The sequence below is a fragment of the Panthera onca genome, chromosome B3, assembly GCF_046562875.1.
Source record: "Panthera onca isolate mPanOnc1 chromosome B3, mPanOnc1 haplotype 2, whole genome shotgun sequence".
NCBI lineage: Eukaryota > Metazoa > Chordata > Mammalia > Carnivora > Felidae > Panthera > Panthera onca.
Window position 1 is genome coordinate 45,590,108 of NC_138344.1, and position 24,633 is coordinate 45,614,740.

Below are 24,633 nucleotides of genomic sequence, written 5' to 3' on the forward strand. Positions count from 1 at the left end.
ATAAAGACAGAATATATTTTATTTCTCCGCTGGACTAGGAGAGAACTTTGTTTTTTGTTTTAACGTTTATTTTTTTTTTGAGAGATAGAGAGCGCAAGTGGGGGAGAAGCAGAGAGAGAGACACAGAGAGAGAGAGAGAGAGAGAGAGAGAGAGAGAGAGAGAGGGAGGGAGGGAGGGAGGGAGAGAGAGAGACAAAGAATCCAAATCAGGCTCCAGACTCTGACCTGTCAGCACAGAGCCTGACCTGGGGCTCAAACTCACGAGCTGTGAGATCACGACCTGAGCTAAAGAGGGACGCTTAACCGATGACTGAGCCACCCAGGCGCCCCCCCTCCCTTTTTAAAAAATGGATTACGCTTTTTAATTATTGATACTGGTCTATGGTTTTAGGCATGTTGTTTCTGAGCTACCTTTGCAAAGAAATTTTAATACCTGGAAAATAATAATTTATCATATAACCATTTCATAAAGTCATCATTAAAAGAATAGTAATTAGTATTGTTGGGTTAACTGAAAGGAGTAAGAAGTAAAAAAAATAATGTACAAGGAAAACAAACCTTCATCATCTTTCATTCTTGATAATTCTTTAAGTAATCAATCTGCCACTTTCAAAGCTTCAAATTTACAAACTAATCTTAGAGATTACTATTTCTTAAACTTCCAGTTTCCAAAACTGAACTTCAAGTGGCCACCAGGTTTCCTTGCAGATTGGAACTCAGTTGAGTTGAAAATTCTTTTTTAAAGTGATAGAAGCCAATTTAAAGATGACCAATATTTTAAAATATGGAAATTATCTGCTTTAATACACCTAATATCTTAATCAAATTTTAACAATCTGCAAGAGCTAACTATAGAATTAAACCATACTGCTAAACAGAATCTTAAATCTTTACAGAAACACATTTACCATTTTGAACTAATTTTTGTCAATAATTTACAATGATTTGGTCTTATAGTCACATATGTTGAAAGATGCTATAGGAGAAATAAAAATCAAAAATACAAAAATAAAAGTTATTGTGGCTTAGACAAGACTCTTTGAAGAAAAACAACCTCAAAGAAACAGTCAGCACATCCTTATAAGCAAGGAAATACAAGTAGGTAGAAGGGATGCCTGGGTGGCTCAGTTGGTTGAGCGTCTGACTTCAGCTCAGGTCACAATCTCACAGTCGGTGGGTTTGAGCCCCGTATCAGGCTCTGTGCTAACAGCTCAGGGCCTGGAGCCTGTCTCGTCTCTCAAAAATGAATAAATGTTAAAAAAAATTTTTTTTAAAAAGTAGACTGGAACCAAATTATGGTGGGCTAAAAGTCAAGATGAAAAGTTCTGACTGATATTGAAAATGTCAGTTATTCAAATAGTTACAGAAAACTACTTTGTATGCCAGATCTCTGGGCAAAGATATAAGATACAGGCTCCTATCCTTCAAGAAACCCGTAATTTAGCACAAAAGAATGTAAATAGCCAAAATATAGAATGCTATAAATAATGATATAAATAATAGTACCCTCCATGGGAACACAAAGGAGGAAGCAACTGGTGTTTCTGGGAAAGGCTGCATAGAGAAGATGACATCCATGTCAAACCACGAAGGATGTACAAGATGATGGTAGCCAGAGATGGTAGTATTTAAATACTCTCATGTTTGGGGTATGGGTGTTTTTGTTTTTGTTTTTGTTTTTGTTTCAGTGGGAGGGAATAAGCTGGAGTCAAATTATCAAGAAGTGAGGAATTCTATGCTTCCACTTAACACATTTTAGAAAATTTAATTGAGGAGGTACTGTCATGACAGACGTAGGCTTGAAGGAAAAGTCAGAGAGACCAGGGAGAAAGCTTTGTTGTGATGGGAGCAGAGGGCAGCTTTAAAGGTGGGAGTGGAGGGAGGGGGGAAGTGGGGGGAGACAGGAGAGGTGAAATAAGGAAATAAGGAAAAGGCAGGATAGGAAAATGTGAGAGTCATTTAAGACAAAGAAATAATATAGGGAAACAGGAAAGAAGAAAAAAGCCAATGCCCAGTCTGGGACCTCCTGATTGGATATCTACAGGAAACGTTAAGTCTCTGTTGGAAAATAAAGTTAACTGGAAAGAGAATGCAGGGATTCAGTTTTGGATATTTTGATTTTGAAATAATAGTAAGACAACAAGGTGGGACTATGCCTAAAATATCAGGTCTGAAAATACAGCTTTTAGCTGTATCATCTACTCTATCATCTACCAAGATCATCTACTTGGAGGAAAATAAAATCACTATAGTCAATAAATTATCTGCTTTCATAAAAGTGAAAGTCAGAATATAGAGAACATACAGCTAAAAGTATTGTATGATAGAGTATGCATCATAAGTAAGACAGCAAAAAAAAAAAAAAAAAAGTCTGAGACAGGAGAAGATTTGAGAAGGCAAAACCCTGGAAGCCATTCTATTTATTAATCTTCTCCTGACTTCACATTTTGACTAACCAGCAAGACCTCGTAATATACCTCAGTACGGCTCTCACCAACTCCAGAAATTAGTGCTTCCCAACTATTTTTTATGTCATGATACACATAGAATATTCTATATGTTGGGCATTTAGGGTAGATAAGACATCTATAAGGTGCCAGCCCTGGGGCTCCAGCCATCCCAGACCCTCTATCTTCATGGCTTGAAGATATCTCCACATACCTGCAACCCAATCATAGTATACAGCTAAAAAGCTCTGCTCTAAATTCTTTATCCCTTTCTTCTGTAAACACTTTTCTTAGCAATAATTCTATATCAATTAAACCACGTGCCTTTGCTTTTAGGCTGCTGCTATATTTAAATCATCCTAACCCAGTACCAATTATTTTTAATTGAAAAGAAATTTTTTAACATCAACGAAACTAATAACAACTTGGCAATTCTTTCTTTCCTCACAGTAAAGGACTCCAATATTAACTTATTTCCTCAAGCCCTCTCCTCCTTTTACATCCTCTCATTTTGAGCAAATTACTAACCTCTGCCCCTTACTTTATAGAAAATAGAGGCTACCAAAATAAAGTCTGGCATCTCATTTCCCTTTACCCAATCTCTAACTTTTCAGTTGATATCAGGACCCTTAATCAAACATGCCCTCCTGTACTAGAAAATAGATAACAGCATCCCTCCACTCAAAAAAGGACTTAAACTGGCAACTTTATGCTATTAAGGCAGCCCAACCAAAAGCCACTATAATCAGTTATTACATGGATAAACCTTACTTCATAGTCCTTTTAAGTTTATTTAGAGAGCAAGAGTGAATGCAAGTGGGGGAGGGGCAGAGAGAGAGGGAGAGAATACTAAGTAGGCTCTACGCTGTCAGCCCAAAGCCTATGATTCCACAATTCCATGAACCTCGAGATCATGATCTGAACCAAAATCAAGAGTCAGCGTTCAACCAACCGTGCCACCTAGGTGCTCCAGCTTATATTCTTTTCTACCTACTCTCCCAGTGTGGAAGGAAAGAAGAGATGCAGGGAGAGAGAGAAGAAGGGAGGGTAGGCTGCTTTACCAAATCAAGGACTACATCCCCAGAATCAACCAAACTTGAGCCAAAATACCAGAATATGACCATGAAGCTTTCAACATTTTTTCAGAGCACTGCTCAAAAATCAAGCTAGAATCACAAACTGCAGAACCCTACAGAAGTATCTTACTTTGGAATCAATGCTGTTTTTTGCTGGTATCATATCTAGGCAAATATTCATATTAAAATATGGTATCTTTCATAATTGCAATTGTCGTGCATAAAATACTCTTCAAGTCTTATCATACTGTTCAAATAACTCCTGTTTTCTCTTTCTGTAAGGCAATAATAAATAGTCCATTTCTTTGGAAGTTAGATTTCCACAACTTCAATTCTTAGAAACATAACCTACAGGAAAATGATTCTCTGAAGGATAACGGTAATTGTCATAAAAACCACATGCAATTCAATATTCAGAGACTATTTTATTTTACATGTAATTCTAATAAGCTTAGTTGTCTGGATTCCAGGTATAACAGCAGAATATTGGTGGCAACACCTAAAAACAAGTAAGGGACAGAAGAACTAATGCACTTTTGTCCCAAAAACTATAAAGTTCAGTTTGTCTAGAATAAGATTATTTATGTGAAGAGATTCTGAGGACAACACTGTAATATAGCACAGAATAAAAGCTGATGTTCAGAATCATAATTCTGAGCCAACCAGAAAACAGATTGTTCTCAGTAAAATAAACACGTACATGGCATGTTTGAGGCATATTTACAACAATACGGTTAATAAATTTTAGTTGCTTGCAAGGAAACATGCCAATTGTGACTAACAGTATTATCTCAATTTTTATTTAACTTGACAGAGAGAGAGAGAGAGAGAGAGAGAGCAAGAGAGAGGGTGCACAAGTGGGGAGAGGGGCAGAAGGAGAGACAGAGAATCTTAAGCAGGCTCCACACTCAGCACAGAGCCTGACATGGGGCTCAATCCCATAACCATGGGATCATAACCTGAGCCAAAATCAAGAGTTGGATGTTCAAAAGACTGAGCCACACAGGTGCCCCAAAATTATCTCAATTTTTAATGAAAATGTAAAAAATAACATGAAAATGTCAATAGTACAAAAAACTGCATATAAATTCATAAAAGTGGTAAAAGAATAAAATTTTAAAATACACAAAATACTTGCAAAATACGAAACTATATTCCTAACTTACAAAGTTTCTTCAAACTGGTAAGAAGGAAAACATGGGTGACTTCTCTATCTTACCTATAATTATTTATTTATTTTTTTCTTTACCTTCTTTTTATTTTGAGAAATTTATGAAGCAAAATAACCAAATGTTTTTAAAAAGAGAGATTCAGGTTTGTTATTTAAAAACTTTGGTTCCTAGGGGGTACCAATCCTAAAATCTAAGGCTAAATATAATTAGGAGGATAAAGGCTGAACTAAAAGGTTTTTAAAGGATAAGAAAGTAGGAAACTTAGAAAACTTGTGAATATCACTGGCTCTTTCACCATTTTGACAAGGACAAACTCTGCTGTTCTAATTAAAACCTTTCTTAGAGCTGCAATTGCTATTTCAAATCAGATTTTGCAAGAGAGTTCAACAATAAACTCATTCCTAGATCAAGGTCCACTCATTTTCTAAAATGTTTAATAAAAAAGTTTCAAGGCAGAAATACATTTTTTTTTATTTTTCTGAATGTTTTAATTTATTTTTGAAGGAGAGAGAGCAACAGAGCATGAGCGGGGGAGGAGCAGAGAGAGAGGGAGACACAGAATTCGAAGAAGGCTCCAGGCTCTAAGCTGTCAGCACAGAGCCCAACGGGGGCTCAAACTCATGAACTGTGACATCATGACTTGAGGCAAAGTCAGATGCTTAACCGATTGAGCCACCCAGGTGCCCCAAGGCAAAAATACATTTAAAAGCTCCAGTTTCCATTACTTGGAGCCAAACTCCAGCCAAAGCAATTGGAAAGAGGCTCCAATCTCCCTCACCTTTTTTTACCTGTCCTGACAGTCTACAAATCATTTGCAAATGATTTCTATAATTAAAAAGAAAAAAAGAAAAAAGCCAGCATTATGGGAAAGAGAGGTAAGGCTGGAGTAACAGTATCTATGGCAAAATAATACTAATATTATTGATGATGGTAGCGATGATGATGATGATGGTGATGATGATGACAGAGACGAACAGACTTTAGGAAGTCTACAATTCCTGTTAGCATGAGTTCTCAAATACATCTGTTTGTCCATGGCAGGTTTCCTGATGACACCCTTTCTTTTTGTATCTAAAGAAGAGTTCATTTTTTGAGGCTCAAAATAAAACAGAAGTATCTGACTTTTCCCTACTTGCCTGCCCTTAAAATAAGCACACATTCTTCTAAAGCATTCCAACTTTTCTTTTTTTAAACGCTTAGAAGTGCTTTTATAAAGCTGTTCCTTATGACTCCAGAGCACAAGACAAAGCACACACACAGATACTACAACGTACTATAATACAAATGTGTGATGCTAAAACTCTTTCATCATTCAACCAAATGTCCAGGTTCAGACTTTCCAGGCATTCTGAATAGGAACTGAAGAGTCAAGTAAAAAGGACGCTAGGACCCAGCATCCAAATTTTGATTTTTAATATCATTCTCCAATAAAAAAGGAACCAGGGCTCCTCGGTTCTAGATCTGTGACAGGGAAGATACAAGATGAGCGTGGAGTAGAAAGTAAAGAACACACACACACACACACACACACACACACACTCAAAAGAACAGAGGCATGTCAAAGCGACACCAGAGCCAACCTGAAAGAGTTCCCAGTGGTCAAAAAATAGAATTGTAGCAACAAAATAAATATTATTAGATTCTAACCCGAAGTATAAAATAAATATTCATTAAACCATACTGACATAAATGACTGAACAAATTAATAAGTGGGAGCAAAGAGACAAAACTTCCTTATAGAAGAATTCCAAATGACTTATGTAAATGCATACCTTCCAGGAAGGGGGTAGAGCTTAACCCCTCTCCCTTTAGTGACTTGCTCCTGACTTGATTCCAAAGAAAGGACTAAGAAGGAGAATAACTACGATGCAGCAAATATTACCCCGGTCAGATGATCAAGGTTAATACTGTAAATCATGCTGCTAACAAGGGACTTCACCTCTGTGGGGCTCTTCTACATAACCCACACCCCCAGTGAAACCAATGAGTAAAACATTAGACAATCTCAAACTGAGGGACATTCTACAAAATACCTGATGAACACTCTTCAAAACTGTTAAGATCATAAGAAAACAATGAGAACTGAGAAACTGTGAGACCAGAGGAGACTACATTCAAATAATATCTGGAGTTTAGTTAACAGTAATGTACCAATGTCGGTTTCTTAGTTGTGACAGATGTATGATAGGCAAGATGTTAACAATAAAGGAAACTGGGTGAAGGGTACATAACAAATTCTTTGTACTATGTTTGCAACTTTTCTGTAAATGTAAAACTACTGTAAAATAAAAGCTCTATTATTTTTAAAGGGAAGGGCACTAGGGCATTATATACAAATTTCTCCCAAGGAAATCCCTTAAAAAGGGAAGAGACAAATGAGTGAAGGTGGAGCTTACCCTGCTTTCCAACTTCACCAGCCCCTCACCACTGCCAAAAACATCTCCAAAAATCTTACACTGGACTGCTGGGGAGGTAGAGGGAGGGAAATCTAAAGCTGGAACTACCATGTAAAAAGAAAAAGCTTACAACTGTCTGGTCACTCCACTGGGATAGCAAGGCATGAATCTGCATAAACTGGGAAATTATGTATAATTCATGGCATTTCTATAGAGAAATTACTAAATTCTTTACAAATTACCACTGGGAATTGGGCAAATAAACATGTGTTTCCTGGGTTAAATGTTCAGCAATCATGCTTTCATAGCCAATATGTACACAAAGCACACATGTTCCCGGGTATGTGTGTAAATGTATGTATGTTTTATCAATATTTTGTGACATTAAAAAAATATATTTTCTGACATAAAGAAAACCTATTATTAAATGAGTACAGTAAGGGAGTACACTTCAAAGCACTAAAAGTTACAGGATCTTAATCATTAAATATAATTACCTAAGTGGGAATTAAGACAAAACACTAAAATTAAGCCACCTTTTCCTTATACAAGCTAGGAAACCTGTGGTTCCAACTTTGACAACCTTGATTTGGTACTGGCCCATAAGAAATCACCATTAGGGGCCCCTGGGTGGCTCAGTCGGTTAAGTGCCTGACTCCTGACTTCAGCTCAGGTCATGATCTCACGGTCTGTGGGTTTGAGCCCCTCATCAAACTCTGTGCTGACAGGGTGAAGCCTGCTTGGGATTCTGTCTCCCTCTCTCTCTGCCCCTCTTCTGCTCGCTCTCTCTCTCTCTCTCAAAATAAAAACAATTTAAAAAAGAAAGAAAGATGGGGCACCTGGGTGGCTCAGTCGGTTAAGCAGCCGACTTCGGCTCAGGTCATGATCTCACGGTCCGTGAGTTCAAGCCCCGCGTCAGGCTCTGTGCTGACAGCTCAGAGCCTGGAGCCTGTTTCAGATTCTGTGTCTCCCTCTCTCTGACCCTCCCCTGTTCGTGCTCTGTCTCTCCCTGTCTCAAAAATAAAATAAAAAATAAAAAATAAAAATAAATAAAATAAATAAAAAAAAAAAAGAAAGAAATCACCATTAGCTGGAATGTAGGCCAAATCAAACTATCCACGTGTTATGGATCTAACTGTGCATCTCCCCCCAATTCATATGCTGAAAGCCTAACCCCCAATACCATGAATAAGAGTATAAATAGGGCCTTTAAAGAGGTAGTTAAGATTAGATAAAGTTATATGATGGGCTCTAATCCAATTTGACTGGTATCATTTACAAGAAAAGGAAATCTGGACACACACAGAGACTCAGGGAAAAGACCATGTGAAGATACAGCAGGAAGGTGGGTGGTCATCTGCAAACCAAGGAGACAGAATTCAGGAGTAACCAACCTGACGACACCTATTCTTGGACTTCTAGTCGACAGAACTGGGAGAAAATAGATTTATGTTGTTCAAGCCACCCAGTCTGAAACACTTTGTCATAGCAGCCCTATCAAAGTTACACACCATACAATAAACACTTCCTTAGTATTTTAAATATGCCAGACTGTCCCAAATATTCTAAATACAAAAATGAATAAGACATAATCTTGTCCTTAACAAGTTGGAGTCTAGCAGTTAGGGAAACATATCAGTAGGTAATTAAAATACAGTAAGTGTTATAATACAGGTATGCACTGAAACAAATTGGAGTAGAGCCTAATTCAGTTCTAAAGGGGAGGGTATGTACACCAGGGAAGGTTTTCTAGGAAGAATAAAAGGAAAAAGAGTGAAGTGGGAAGAAATAAGACTTGATCACCCTGTTTTCCATGGCAGAGGTTCTCTGAATAAAACACATATTTAATGATGAAGTATACCTACAAATGTACCAGTTTTCTGAGAGACAACATATGATCTTCTGATAAACAACATCTAATCTTCAAAAATGTCATTCTATTTCAACTATTTGTCTAGAATTATTGTTAGGAAGAAAAAGGAAAAATAAAATGACTTCTTGAGATATTTTTCAGCATTAAGAATGACTAAACAAAGGTCCAGATAATTACCAAATTTCCCCCAGAATTTGTTTCAATTTAATAATACAGGGAAGAATCCACAGTACCTAGAACCCTATACTCTCCCTTAATCTTGAACATGAACACTAAACTCCCTCCCTGTCACATCAGGCAGCAGTCTCACCTTCACTGACCTTTCAGTTGTGAGGGAACTATAAGCTATAATAGAAAGCTAAAACAGAATAAAGATTAATCCCAAAACTTGTCAAGAAATGTATCAATAATCAGCAATATAAAATGAGCCAACAACATGCATTCCAAAATTTGTTTTTAGCCATGGTTTCATGTGAAGACATAAGTGGAATATTCACTATATTCCCAACTGACACAAAGCTGAAAAGCAATGCCAACAAATTGGGCAATCTGGAAGAAATGGACAAATTCCGGAAACAGGAAGAAATAGGAAATCTGAACAGACCCATAACCAGTACAGAAACTGAATCAGTAATCAAAAATCTCCCAACAAACAAGAGTCCAGGGCCAGATGGCTTTCCAGGGGAATTCTACCAAACATTTAAAGAGTTAACACCTATTCTTTTGAAGCTGTTCCAAAAAACAGAAATGGAATGAAAACTTCCACTCATTCTATGAGGCCAACATTACCTTGATTTCAAAACCAGACAAAGACCCCACTGAAAAGGAAAACTATAGACCAATTTCCCTGATGAACATGGATGCAAAAAATCTCAACAAGATACCAGCAAACTGGATCCAACAATACATGAAAAGAATCATTCACCATGATCAAGTGGGATTTATTCCTGGGATGCAAGGCTGGTTCAATATCTGCAAATCTATCAATGTGATACATCACACTAATAAAAGAAAGGATAGATACATCACACTAATAAAAGAAAGGATAAGAACTACATGATCCTCTCAAAAGATGCAAAAAAAGCATCTGACAAAATACAGCATCCCTTCTTGATACAAACCATTAAGAAAGGAGGGATAGAAGGATCACACCTCAGGATCATAAAAGCCATATACAAAAAACGCACTAATATCATCCTCACTGGTAAACTGACAGCTTTCCCCCTAAGGTCAGGAACACGATAAGGACATCCACTCTCACCACTGTTATTCAACATAGTTTTGGAAATCCTAGCCTCAACAATTAGACAACACAAAGAAATAAAAGGCATCCAAATGAGCAAGGAGGAAGTCAAACTTTTACTCTTCACAGACGGCAGGATACTCTATGTGGAAAACCCAAAAGACTCCACCAAAAAACTACTAGAGCTGATACATGAATTCAGCAAAGTTTCAGATATAAAGTCAGTTTACAGAAAGCGATTGCATTCCTATACACCAATAATGAAGCAACAGAAAGAGAAAGCAAGAAATCGATCCCATTTACAATTGCACCAAAAACCATAATATCCCTAGGAATAAACCTAATCAAGGAGGTGAAAAATCTATACACTGAAAAGTATAGAAAGCTTATGAAATTAATTGAAGAAGATGGATTGGAAGAACAAATATTGTTAAAATGTCGATACTACCCAAAGCAATCTACATATTTAATGTAATCCCTATCAAAATAACACCAGCATTCTTCACAGAGCTAGAACAAACAATCCTAAAATTTGTATGAAATCAGAAAAGACCTGGAACAGACAAAGTAATGTTGAAAACAAAAATCAAAGCTGGAGGCATCACAATTCCACTTCAGGATGTAATACAAAGCTGTAATCATCAAGACAGTACAGTACTGGCACAAAAACAGACACTTAGATCAATAGAACAGAATACAGAACCCAAAAACGGATCCACAAACGTATGGCCAACTAATCTTTGACAAAGCAGGAAAGAATATACAATGGAATAAAGACATCTCTTCAGCAAGTGGTGTTGGAAGAACTGGACAGTGACTTGGAGAATGAACCTGGACCACTTTCTTAGACCACACACAAAAATAAACTCAAAATAGATTAAAGACCTAAACGTAATACAGGAAGCCATCAAAATCCTAGAGGAGAAAGCAGGCAAAAACCTCTTTGACCTTGGCTGCAGCAATTTCTTACTTGACATGTCTCCAGAGGCAAGGGAAACAAAAGCAAAAATGAACTATGAGGACCTCAGTCAACATAAAAAGCTTCTGCACGGCAAAGGAAACAATCAGCAAAACTAAAACACAACCAACCGAATGGGAGAAGATACCTGCAAATGACATATCAGATAAAGGGTTAGTATCCAAAATCTATAAAGAACTTATCAACATCAACACCCAAAAACCAAATAATCCAGTGAAGAAACGGGCAAACGACATGAATACACACTTTTCCAAAGAAGACATCCAGATGGCTAAGAGACCCATAAAAAAACTGCTCAATATCACTCATCATCAGGGAAATACAAATCAAAACCACAATGAGATACCACCTCACACCTGTCAGAATGGATAAAATTAACAACTCAGGCAACAACAGATGTTGGTGAGGATGCAGAGAAAGAGGAACCCTTTTGCACTGCTAGTGGGAATGCAAACTGGTGTAGCCACTCTGGAAAAGAGTCTGGAGGTTTCTCAAAAAATTAAAAATGGCACTACCCAATGACCCAGCAACTGCACTACCAAGTATTTATCCAAAAGATACAGGAGTGATGATTTGAAGGGCACATGCACCCTAATGTTTACAGCAGCACTATCAACAATAGCCAAAGTATGGAAAGAGCCCAAATGTCCATCAACGGATGAATGGATAAAGATATGGTATATATATATACAACAGAGTATTACTCAGCGATCAAAAAGAACGAAATCTTGCTATCTGCAACAACGTGGAAGGAACTAAAGTGTATTATGCTAAGCAAAATAAGCCATCCAGAGAAAGACAAATACTATATGATTTCACTCATATGTGGAATTTAAGATACAAAACAGATGGACATAAAGGAAGGGAAGCAAAAATAATATAAAAATAGAGGGAGACAAACCATGTGAGACTCTTATATACAGAGAACAAGCTGAGGGTTGCTGGAGGGGTCTTGAGTGGAGGGGAGGGCTAAAGGAGTGAGGGGCATTAAGGAGGACAGTTGTTGGGAGACACCTGGGTGGTTCAGTCAGTTAAGTATCCGACTTCAGCTCAAGTCATGATCCCACAGTTCATGGGTTTGGGCTCCACATCGGGCTCTGTGCTGACAGCTCAGTGCCTGGAGCCTGCTTCAGATTCTGTGTCTCCCTCTCTCTCTGTCCCTCGCCCACTCACGCTCTGGTGCTCTCTTTCTCTCTCAAAAACAAATAAACATTAAAAAAAATTTTTTTTAAAGTGGACACTTGTTAGGATGAGCACTGGGTATTATACATAAGTGATGAATCACTAAATTCTATTAATTATTATTACACTATATGTTAACAAACTTGGATTTAAATTAAAAATAAATAAAATTAAAAATTTTAAAAACACAAAAAAAGGAAAAAAAAGCTGAAAAGTGTATTACATACAAATTGAGTGACAAAATCAAGACCTGAAAATAAAAGCTTAGAATAATTACCGAAATCATTAAAAATAAATAAATGTAAAATACTGCCACTAAATTTAGCTTATATACAGATAAAGACATAAAGGGGTATTTTGCTTGTTTGTTTTTACCTGAATAATTTGCCTAAAGTCAATAACTGGGTAATATTCAGAGATATTCATTCACGAATGCTCCAAGCTCTCTGTCTAGTTCTATAAAAAGAGTAAATGATACAACCATCTTTTTTCAGACTCATATGAAAGTTTTCTAGTCTGAATTTATCAAATTTTCAAGACTTTTTTCACAAATCATCACCACCCACTGACTTTTGTAAAAGTTAAATAGAATAAAGCAAGTTCTACTAGCATCTTTTGTCATAGAGATACCCTTGTAAAAATTATTCTCTAAATATAACCCTAAATTTGAGGAAATCTTCCCAAAACTAATAACATATAAAAGTAAAATGTATGACAATAACAAAAAGCATAGGAGGGGAGCAAAGAGAAGTAGACTCTGTTAAGTTTTTATATCATGTGAAATAGTCCATTATTCCTTGAAGACAAAAAGTGAAAAGTTAAAGATGTAGAGCATAAACCCCAGAGCAACGACAAAAGATAAAAAATAAAACAAGTTTGGCTAATAAACCAAAAGTGAAAACAAAATATAACACACACACCAAAAAAAAAAAAAAAAAAAAAAAAAAAGCCAAAAAACTAAAAAACAAAAAAACAAAACAAACAAAAAAAACTCAACCCCAAAAGAGGAGACATGAGAAGGAAAACAAAATACAGAACAGATGGGACAAATAGAAAACAAACAGCAAGATGATGGATTAAAACCTAACTGTAACAAAACAGGGTGGTAGTGGCATAAGGATAGACTGGAGAGTCCAGAAATAGACTCATACATGTCATCAAGTGATTTTCAATAAGGGTGCCAAGATACCAGCAAAGGAATACAGTTTTCAACAAATGGTGGTGGAAAAACTGGTGAACCATGTGGAAAAAACTTAACCTCTACACCTCACACCAGACACAAAAATTAACTCAAAGGGAATCACAGACTGGGGTGTCTGGGTGGCTCAGTCGGTTAAGCATTTGACTCTTGATTTTGGTTCAGGTCATGATCTTATGGTTTGAGGGATAGAGCCCCAAGTCAGGGTTTGCACTGACAGAGCAGAGCCTGCTTGGGAATCTCTCTCTCTCCCTTTCTGCTCCTCCTCCACTCACATGGGCACACATGCATGCAATCACTCTCCCTCTCTCTCAAAATGTATAAATAAACTAAAAAAAAAAAAAAAAAATGGATGACAGACTTAGACCTAAAAGCTAAACCTTAGGGGCCCCTGGGTGGCTCAGTCAGTTAAACATCTGACTTCAGCTCAGGTCATGATCTGACGATTTGTGGGTTCGAGCCTTGCTGAACGCTGTGCCAACAGCTCAGAGCCTGAAGCCTGCTTCAGATTCTGTGTCTCCCTCTCTCTCTGCCCCTCCCCTCCTTGCTTGCATGCATGTGTGTACATGCACATGTGCTTTCTCTCTCTCTCTCAAAAAACAAATTCAGGAAAAAAATAAGCTAAACCTTAAATTTCTAAAAGAAACATAGCAAAAGATAAATGTCATCATACCATGAACAAAGGTCTCATAGAACACAAACAGCACCACTCAATTTTTATAAATTGATAAATTACAAGTGCAGTGGCCCAGTCAGTTAAGCAACTGACTCTTGATTTTGACTTAGATCATGATCTCACAGTTCACAGGTTCAAGTCCCGTGTCAGGCTCTGTGCTGACAGTGCAGAGCCTGCTTGGGATTCATTCTCTCTGTCTCTCTCTCTCTCTCCCTCCCTCCCCCTCTCTCTCTCTCTCTCTCTCTCTCTCTCTCTGCCCCTCCCTTGCTTGTGCTCTCTCTCTCTCTCTCTCAAAATAAATACACTTAAAATAAATTGAAATACTAAACTTCATCAAACTGAAAATCTGCTCTTCACAGATACCATTAAGAAAACAAAAAAGCACCATTAAAACAAAAAAGCAAGGTAACAAGCTAAATACAAAAAATTAAAAAAAAAAACCATTTACATAAGTGTAATTTGTATGTATATAAATACGTACACATAAGTTGAATATATGCAAAACTCTTTCATCTTAATAGGAGAAGCCCACCCAAAAAAAATTTGTCAGAAGATATACACATGGACAATGAGTACATGAAAAAATGCTTGATATCTTCAGTCATCAGGAAAATGGAAATTAAAACCACAATGAGATAAAACTACACACCCAATAAAAGGCTAAAATTTTTAGACCAAAACCACCAAAGGTTAACAAGGATGTGGCACAATTGGAACTCCACGTACAGATCTTTGGTAGCTTCTAATAAAGTCACACATACATCTAACCTATGATCTAGTAATTTCACACCTAGGTTTGAAAACATAGGTATACAAAAAAAATTTGTATGTGAGTGTTCATAGCTTTACTCATAACAACCAAAAATTTGGGAAAAAACAGATCAACAAGGATATATCAAACTAGGATATATAAAAATCAACTAGGATATATAAAAAAATTATGATATATAAATACCAAACTGCAGCAACAATGACAGTAACAGAATGAACCACTGATACAAGTAACATTATGGGTAAATCTCAAAAACATCCTGCTAAGGGAAAGAAATCAGATATAAAGTATATAATTCCATATATATGAAGTTATAGAATAGGCCAATCTAATCTAAGGTAAAGGCAAATTAAAACTGGTTGTGTTCTACAAAGGATTAAAGGGTAGGAGAAACAACTGAGTAGGGGGTACATGAGGGAACTTTCTGAAGTGTTGGTATTCTATTTCTTCATAAGGATTTGGGTTCACAAACAAACTTTTGGCAAAACTTAACTCATACACTTAAAATTTATGCATTTCACTGTATGTAAATTTTACTATAAAAACAAAGAATTAAACGAATATTCAAGTCTAGTTAATGATATGGAAGCTGAATTTGTTTGGGGATAAGATGCACTGATATCTAGGGGCACCTGGGTGGCTCAATCAGTTTAAGCATCCTGCTTCGGCTCAGGTCATGATCTCACAGCTCACAGTGAGTTCAAGCTCTGCGTCGGGCTCTGTGCTGACAGCTCAGAGCCAGGAGCCTCTTCAGATTCTGTCTTTCTCTCTCTCTCTGCCCCTCCCCTGCTCACACTCTGTCTCTCAAAAATAAATAAACATTAAAAAAAAAATTAAAAAAAAGCACCGATTTCAGCAATTTACTTTAAAACACATAACAGGGGCACCTGGGTGACTTAGTGTGTTGACTCTTGATTTCGGCTCAGATCATGATCTCACAGTTGTGGGATCAAGCCCCAATAACAGAACAGCACAGAACCTGCTTGGAATTCCCTCTCTCTCCCTCTCTCTCTCTCTCTCTCTCTCTCTGCACTCCACCCCTGCTGGGTCACTCGCTCTCTCACAAAATAAACTTATAAATTCATAAACTCATGAATAAATAAATCATAAAAACAAACCACCAACCAGTAAGCATGACTGAAAGATGGTTAGAAGAATGAATAGATGGACAGGTGATAAAACAAAAAACAGCAAACCATTAATTACAGAATGTAGGTGATGGGGAAATGGGTGTTCACTGTACAATTCTTTCAACTTTTATGTTTGAAATTTTCCACAACAAAATGCTAAAAGGAAAACATGATGAGCAAAAGAAGCCAAACAGAAAAAGTTCTAGAACAAATTGATTCGTAATGTCAAACATCAAATCAGTGTTTGCCTATGGCAAGAGATGGGGTGAATTTTGACAGAGGAGCAAGAAAAAACTTTCTAAGGTGATAGAATTATTTTATATCCTGATTGGAGTGTTGGCTACATGGATATATACATTTACCAAAACTCACTGAACTGTAGAGTAAAAATATATGCCTTACATTATATATAAATTATACTTAAATTAAATTGATTTCTAAAATATGTTCCCTATATCTCTCTCTGCCCCTCACCCCATCTCAAAAGTAAACATTAAAAAAAACTTAGGGGCACCTGGATGGCTGTCAGTTAAGCGTCTGACTTCAGCTCAGACCATGATCTCGCAGTCTGTGGGTTCGAGCCCTGCATCAGGCTCTCAGAGCCTGGAGCCTGCTATGGATTCTGTCTCCTCTCTGCCCCTCCCCCTCTCTCTGTCTCTCTGTCTCTTTGTCTCGAAAACAAACATCAAAAAAAATTTTTTTAAGATGTTCCCTGTAGAAAATCTGGAATATGCAGAGAAATTAAGCACGCCCATCACACCAACCAAATAAAGTATCACCATCCTTCTCTCTTCTGACAAAGACCATGCCCACTGGAAATAAAAATATACCTCATGTCTTCCTTAAAGGCAATACAGAAATACTAGTTAAGCCCCTGAATTTTGCAATCCCTTTCTCAGGTGAGTCAAAACCTACTAACTTAAATCCCTTCAACTCCATTACTACTTTTACTAACCACTGTATGCCTAAATCTCCTCATCTGAAAAATGGAAATATTTACCTTAAAGGGTTCTTGTAAATTTTAAACAAAATAATGTATGCACACGCTGGCTTTTATTATTATTTTTAAAGGTGAAGAGTCACCTAGCTTTTAGAAATCATCCTGGCAGGGGCGCCTGGGTGGCTCAGTCGATTAAGTGTCCAACTTCAGCTCAGGTCATGATCTCAAGGTTCATGAGTTCAAGCCCCATGTTTGGCTCTGTGCTGACAACTCAGAGCCTGGAGCCTGCCTCTGATTCGGTGTCTCCCTCTCTCTCTGCCCCTCCCCCATTCGTACTCTGTCTCCTCTCTCTCTCTAAAATAAATAAAACATTTAAAAATTTAAAAAAAAAAAAGACCTCAAGTGGAGAATAAGGATAAAGGCAAATCAGAGGAATGGCAGGCAGGAAGGTGGTTATGAAAATAAGATGGTTAGGGGCACCTGGGTGGCTCAGTCGGTTAAGCGTCTGACTTTGGCTCAGGTCATGATCTCGAGGTTCAAGAGTTCAAGCCCCATATCGGGCTCTGTGCTGACAGCTCAGAACCTCGAGAGTGCTTCACATGCTGTGTGTGTCTCTCTCTGCCCTCCCCCGCTCATGCCTCTGTCTCTCTCTTTCTCTCAAAAGTAAATAAACATTAAAAAAAAAATCATCCTGGCAAAAAAAATCCACAAGCTTCCCGTTTTCTCTCTTTCTTTTTTTTGGGGGGGGAGGGGGGCAGGCCTTTAATCCTCTTAGGTACACCCACCTCAAGTTAGTCTATCTTATTCAAATGAACCTCAATTCCTCTTGAAGATCATATCAAAATCCTGGGGGCACCTGGGTGGCTCAGACTGTTAAGAGTCAAACTCTTGGTTTCAGCTCAGCCCAGGCTCAGCTCATGATCTCATAACCGGATGATGGAGGCGTCACTCCATGCTGACAGCACAAAGCCTGCTTGGAATTCTCTCTCCCTCTCTCTCTGCCCCTCCTCCCACTTGCACTTTCTCTCTCTCTCAAAATAAGTAACAAAACATTAAAAAACAAAACAAAACAAAAACCCCTGAACTGTTAAAGCACCTAAAGGGTGGGGTAACAAAATAAATACAAATGAAACAAAAAACTAGATTAGGAAAGATGGCAGCTGGCTGAGAATGTAGGATCTAATGTGGTGAGCAAAACTGCCCAAGGAAACAATTTCTCCTCGGATAAAGTCCAACAAGTTTATTAAACAAAATTTGTTTTTGCTCTTCCTGTATCATTTGGGTCAAAATATGTAAGCTGGAGGATATTAAGAACATGTTCTAAAGAATAAGAACTAGAGTCATAAGGAGAAAAAACAGAGTTACTTACATTCTAATGATTGAAGGTAAAGGCATACTGAAAACTGGATTAGGAAAAACACCTCTGGGTAGAGAGCACACCCTTAATGTGAATTCAACAATATGAAAACAACGAAAGAATAATTTAAACCATGTAGATTATGCTTGCAATTCTGCTCAATAATTATATACCCAAATGAACACAAGAAAGATAAAATTTTACCATTCTCTAGTTGGTCTCACTTCCCATGTGCCTCTCGTGATATAAACATTTTACTGTGCTGTCAGATTCTAATGTTGAGAGCCATTTATTTTTCCCACAACATGGACCATAAACACAGCCTACTACTTCTTCTAGTGTTTAACAATGAAATGTGATTTGTTCCAATACTAAAGGACAAACAGGATACACTGGACTCTAAGAGACTGTATGTCTATATTTTATGGCCAACTTTAGGGATTTCCAAGGTTATTTTGACTGACATTTTTGCCTACCTTGGGTCTGTGTATTCTGACAGCAAAGTGAAAATCCTAGTGGCGAGAACTAAAATAGCAAGCCTATTAGACAACTGAGGATACTAGTAGGGAGAAACCAAGGATTCACGATCCTCTATGCTAATGTCAGCCACCTTATTCAACAAACCCTTTTTGGCTGTTTTGCTACTAGCCACTGCTCAAGGTCATAATTAAGAAGACAGTTAAGATACTATTCTATCCCCCAAAAATCTCACATTCTGGATAAATACAGTAATCTTAACCCCAATGTGGATTTCCATACATGTAAGTCTAGCCTAGACACATTTACTTATATACTTTATGGGCAATCTTTAGAATTTTGGTTTCAGTATATATATGAGTTCTTCCTGTTAGAGATAATCAGAAAAAAAGAGCAACTGAAGATTAATAAAAATGACAGGAAAGAAAAGAAAAAAAAATTTTTAAGTATTTATTTTTGGGAGAGAGAACAATCAGGAAAGCATGTGCACACAGGCTGTCAGAGCAGAGCTCTACGTGGGACTCTAACTCACAAACCATGAGATCATGACCCAAATGGAAATCAAGAGTAGGACACTTAACCAACTGAGCCACCCAGGCACTCTGAAAAGAAAAAATATTTTAAATTGAAGCTTGTTCAAGATAAAGGAAGATGACTGAAATTAAGTCCAGGCCTTAGAACTGCTACTAGAACTACTATCTGTGAAGAAAAATATTCATTCACATGGGAATAAAATGGGTAATTTCAAGAGTCTAAAAAGAATGATGTACTCTGTGATGGCAAATCACAGGATAAATACAAGTTAGGTGATCCAAACTTTTTCCATCCAAGCACCTGGGATCAGACCAGAATCTGGAAACGTTAACTAGGCAACAGAAATTAATTTTACAGTAGCTTATTAATATTTTAGAAGATATACTACCATTGATAATGTATTAGCTACCATTTATTCAGTTTACTATTTTCATTCAACAAGTATTTATTGAGAGTCTATTGTAATGTGGCCACTGTTGTAGGCACTGGGATCAGCAGCCATGAGCAGGATACAGAAAGTCTTTGCTTTCATGAAAATTAGATGCAAATGAGGACAAACAAGGCACAAGTAGACAAACAATCATGATAATTTTAGAGAGAAATCTGTGCTATTAAGAAAATAAAACAAAGAGGAAAAGCTGACCATCAGTGGGCTCCTCACTAAGAAGCTAAAGACCTGAAATATGAGAAGAAGCCACCAGTCAGCCACAGCACACAGTGCTAAAGGAAGAGCATTCCTAGCAGAGGAAACAATAAAAGAAAGATCATGTGGCAGGAAGAGGCCTAACAAACAACAGAAAGAAGGGGAGGGGAGGAAAGAAAGATGGTACACAAGCTGGATCAGAGATGGTCAAGGGCCAGATCAGGTAAGGTCTGTTAAGGAACCACGTGCCATGCTTTTATTTCATTTTATCCTCACTAAAAACTATTATCTCGAAGGAACTAAGGATTATAGAAAGTTAGGCAACTTGCCCAAAGTCTAACACACACATCTGGATCTTAATTCTGACAGAAGTTGCTGGTTTTGGTCTTTCACATTTTAAAAATTAAATGTACAGTTATGCACGCTTTCATATGTTCACTCACGACTCTGGTTCCAATGACATTATTTTTATATAAGATTATGTTACTCAGCCACAATGTCTTCTATTTTCCTTGGAGATTTTTGGAACTTAGCCTCCACAGTGGGAGAATGCTAAAGGACTATTAAAATGGAGTAACTGAAGGGTGCCTGGGTGGCTCAGTCAATTAAGCATCTGACTTTGGCTCAGGTCATGATCTAGAGGTTCATGAGTTCAAGCCCCACAATGGCCTCTGTGCTGACAGCTCAGAGCCTGGAGCCTGCCTCTGATTCGGTGTCTCCCTCTCTCTCTGCCCCTCCCCCATTCGTACTCTGTCTCCTCTCTCTCTCTAAAATAAATAAAACATTTAAAAATTAAAAAAAAAAAAAAGACCTCAAGTGGAGAATAAGGATAAAGGCAAATCAGAGGAATGGCAGGCAGTAAGGTGGTTATGAAAATAAAAATAAGATGGTTAGGGGCACCTGGGTGGCTCAGTCAGTTAAGCGTCTGACTTTGGCTCAGGTCATGATCTCGAGGTTCATGAGTTCAAGCCCCACAATGGGCTCTGTGCTGACAGCTCAGAGCCTGGAGCCTGCTTCAGATTCTGTGACTCCCTCTCTCTCTCTGCCCTTCCCTGGCTTGCACACCCTCTCTCTCTCCCTCACTCTCTCTCTCTCTCGCTCTCAAAAGTAAATAAACATTAAAAATTAAAAAAAAAAAAAAAAGATGGTTAGCTATTGGTTTTTTTAACAACCAAAATTCTCTACATATTCTCTCAGATTTATAGAGGTAAAGCAGTCTGTGTTTGACCTAGTCCTCCTCTTTTCATTTTATTATGACCAAAAAACTTTTTAAGTATAGTTGACAATGTAACATTAGTTGCAGGCGTACAACATAGTGATTCAATCTCTCTGTGTTATGCTATGTTCACCACAAGATGCTGCCATCTGTCATACAATGCTATATAATACCATTGACTATATTCCCTATTCTGTACCTTTTATTCCTATGACTTATTCATTCTATAACTGGAAGCCTGTATCTCCCACTCCCCTTCACCCATTTTGTCCATCCCCACCTCTCCCCTCTGGCAACCACCAGTCTGTTCTCTTTACTTATAGGCCTGATTCTGCTTTTTCTTTATTCATTTGTTTTATTTTTTAGATTCTACATATAAGTGAAATCATATGGTATTTGTCTTTCTTTGACTTATTTCACTTAGCATAATACCCTCTAGATCAATCCATGTTGTCACAAGTGGTGGCAAAATCTCATCCCTGTTTTATGGCTGTATAAGATTCCATAAAATGGCCATTTTCATCTGGTACTATATACAGTTCTTTAAAGAAATGTGATTTCACAGAAAGTACAATCAAATCTGTGACAGTCAGTCTGCAGATGTTTTGTAATAAAAGTATTACATCACATGATTTTCTTCACTTAATGACTACTTTCTATTAAAGAACACAGTTGTTAAAGTAGACTTAGACTTTGTAAAGTGAACCTATTTACATGTGTACTTTTTCACATATTTAAACATGATTCTACCACTAAGAGTTGAGAAGAGCCAATTTCCGTATCAACAATGTAACTTGCTACTGGTATTTATCAAAAACAAAAGTTCACATTTTGTTTAAACATGGTAAATTATACATGTAGCTTTCTCTCAAATTTCCTTGCAATCCCCACTAAATGAAAAAATATTTTAATTCACCAAAAAAGAAAAGGAGCTAACAACAAGAAAGAGCAACAAAATCTTATCATCTGACAACAACTCCCAAAAGAGAACAGAAAAAAAAAAAAAAAAAAATGACTAAGATGTCATGAAAGCTAACACAAAAATATTTCTTAAAACTGAAGGACATAAGCCCTTGCTACCTCCATCTTCAGAAATCACCATTCTCCTCATCCACTCCATTCCAGTCACAACAGCTTCTTGGCTTTTCCTTGAGCAGGCCAAGTATGCTATGCTATTTAATCTGCCCGAAATGCTTGTCCCCCAGATAGCCACAAGGATCTCACTTGTTTCCTTTCAGTCTGTGCTAAAAATGTTTCCTTGTCCTTGAGACCATCCCCGATCATCTTACATTTAAAAAGTTAACCTCACTCCCATCTTCTTTTACCAGCTCAGTTATTGCCATAATTACCATATGTAAAATTTACTTGTTTTCCCAATAGAGCCTAGTCTTTGTTTTCACCATTATTATGTGCCCCAAAGCTTAGAACACAGAGTTGGTATTCAATAAATACGTGTTGAGTTATTACTTAAAATAACCTAAAGTTGTGACACAACTATATCAAAAGAAAGGGTGAAGAAAGAAGTGTGGATTTCTTTTCCATAAGAAGTCAAAAGATAACTGGCACAGCAAGGCTCAAACGTTCTGACTTGAGAACCCCTTTAGACTCTTAAAAATAATTGAGAATCTCCCAAAAGTTTAAATTCTAGGTTATATTTAATACATTAGAAAATAAAATCAATGCTTAAAAATTTATTTTTTAAAAACAGCAATAGTAAGTCTATTACATGCTAATATTAAGTAACATTTTATCTTTTCAAAAAAGTTAAAGAGTAGTACTATTACACATTTGTGCTAATCTCTTTAATGTCTGACTTAATAGAAGAAACTTGGATTCTTAAATCTGCTTCTGTATCCTATCTAATAAGAAATCCAGGATTCTGTGTCTCCCTCTCTATCTGCCCCTCCCCCGTTCATGCTCTGTCTCTCTCTGTCCCAAAAATAAATAAAAAACGTTGAAAAAAAAATTTAAAAAAAAAAAAAAAAAGAAATCCAGCTTTTGGGCGCCTGGGTGGCTCAGTCGGCTGAGCGTCTGACTTCAGCTCAGGTCACGATCTCATGGTCCATGAGTTTGAGCCCCGCGTTGGGCTCTGTGCTGACAGCTCAGAGCCTGAAGCCTGCTTTGGATTCTGTGTCTCCCTCGCTCTGCCCCTCCCCCACTCACCCTCCTCTCTCTCTCTCTCTCTCTCAAAAATAAATATAAACATTAAAAAAAAAAAAAGAAACCCAGCTTCACACAAATATGTACTTAAAAGAGAAGAATATCTTGGGGCACCTGGGTGGCTCAGTAGGTTAACCATCCGACTCTTGATTTTGGCTCAGGTCATGATCTAGAAATTGGTGGGTTTGAGCCCCACATCAGGCTCCACAGCTAGCAGCACAGAGCTTGCTTAGGATTCTCTCTCTCTCTCTGCCTCTCTCTCTGCCTCCCACCACCCTGCTCGCACTCTTTCAAAATAAATAAACTTAAAAAAAAAAAAAAAAAAAGAGTATCTTTAATAACTTTGTCAGATAAGTGTATATACTATTCTTTGATATTAACCCAAAACAAAACTTAGTAAGTATAATTTTGTAAAGGTTACTTGCAATGTTGAATCTGATAACTTATCAATGAAACTTCTTATCATTTCATAAAATATCTATTGATTTATCTTGCACTTAAATAGATCTTTCACACATACATGACTTTGTAATATCATGCACAGGTCATTAGAAAAGTTGGTCCACAAAGTTATGCATATCTTGCAAACACTGACACATTTCATTATGCAATAGTCATTTTATACACATTTTGTTAATATCACCATCAATTTCATCAAAAAGGTCCTAAGAAGCTGCCAAACTCATAGTGGCAGATATGCATTCCAAAATTCTAATTTTTGCTTGAAAGCCTTAATTTTATCTTGGCAATAATTTCTGTCAGTTGTTTTCCCTCACTTCATTTATTTTTGAGAAAACATACACAAATACCCAAGTTTAAGTAACTACAGTTTTCATTCTTTCAAGTAAAAATACAGTTCCATTAAAAAAAAGCAACTAAGTTTGCTAGTTCATCCTGCAACTCAATCACACAAGTACTTTTCTTCAAGACAAGCATAATTTGGGATGAAGCAAAAGTGCCTTACAACATTCTCATTTTATCACATGAAACATTAAAAAGAAAAAAAATATTAAAAAGACATGTACTCAAGGGACAAGATTAATAAAACAGGTTTTACTGCTTTATAAAGAACTTTGTTAAAAGAAACTGGTTTTATTTTTGTTTTTTTCATGGTTTTCATTCTTAAATGAAACTGGCTTTGTAAATGTGTAGTAATGAAAAA

At 37.1% G+C, this 24,633-nt stretch overlaps 1 protein-coding gene across 8 annotated transcripts in view; it reads right to left on the reverse strand.

The window, feature by feature from the left end:
* Nucleotides 1–24,633, reverse strand: part of RNF111 (ring finger protein 111) — a 126,695-nt gene that overhangs the window by 65,205 nt on the left and 36,857 nt on the right. Inside the window, exon 1 of one of the 8 annotated variants that reach the window (XM_078448655.2) lies at nucleotides 17,870–20,836. The exons of the other annotated variants lie outside the window; for them this stretch is intronic. The gene's annotated coding sequence lies outside the window, so the exon portion shown is untranslated. Of the gene's footprint in view, nucleotides 1–17,869; nucleotides 20,837–24,633 lie in introns of those variants that run through there. 8 annotated transcript variants of the gene reach the window in all.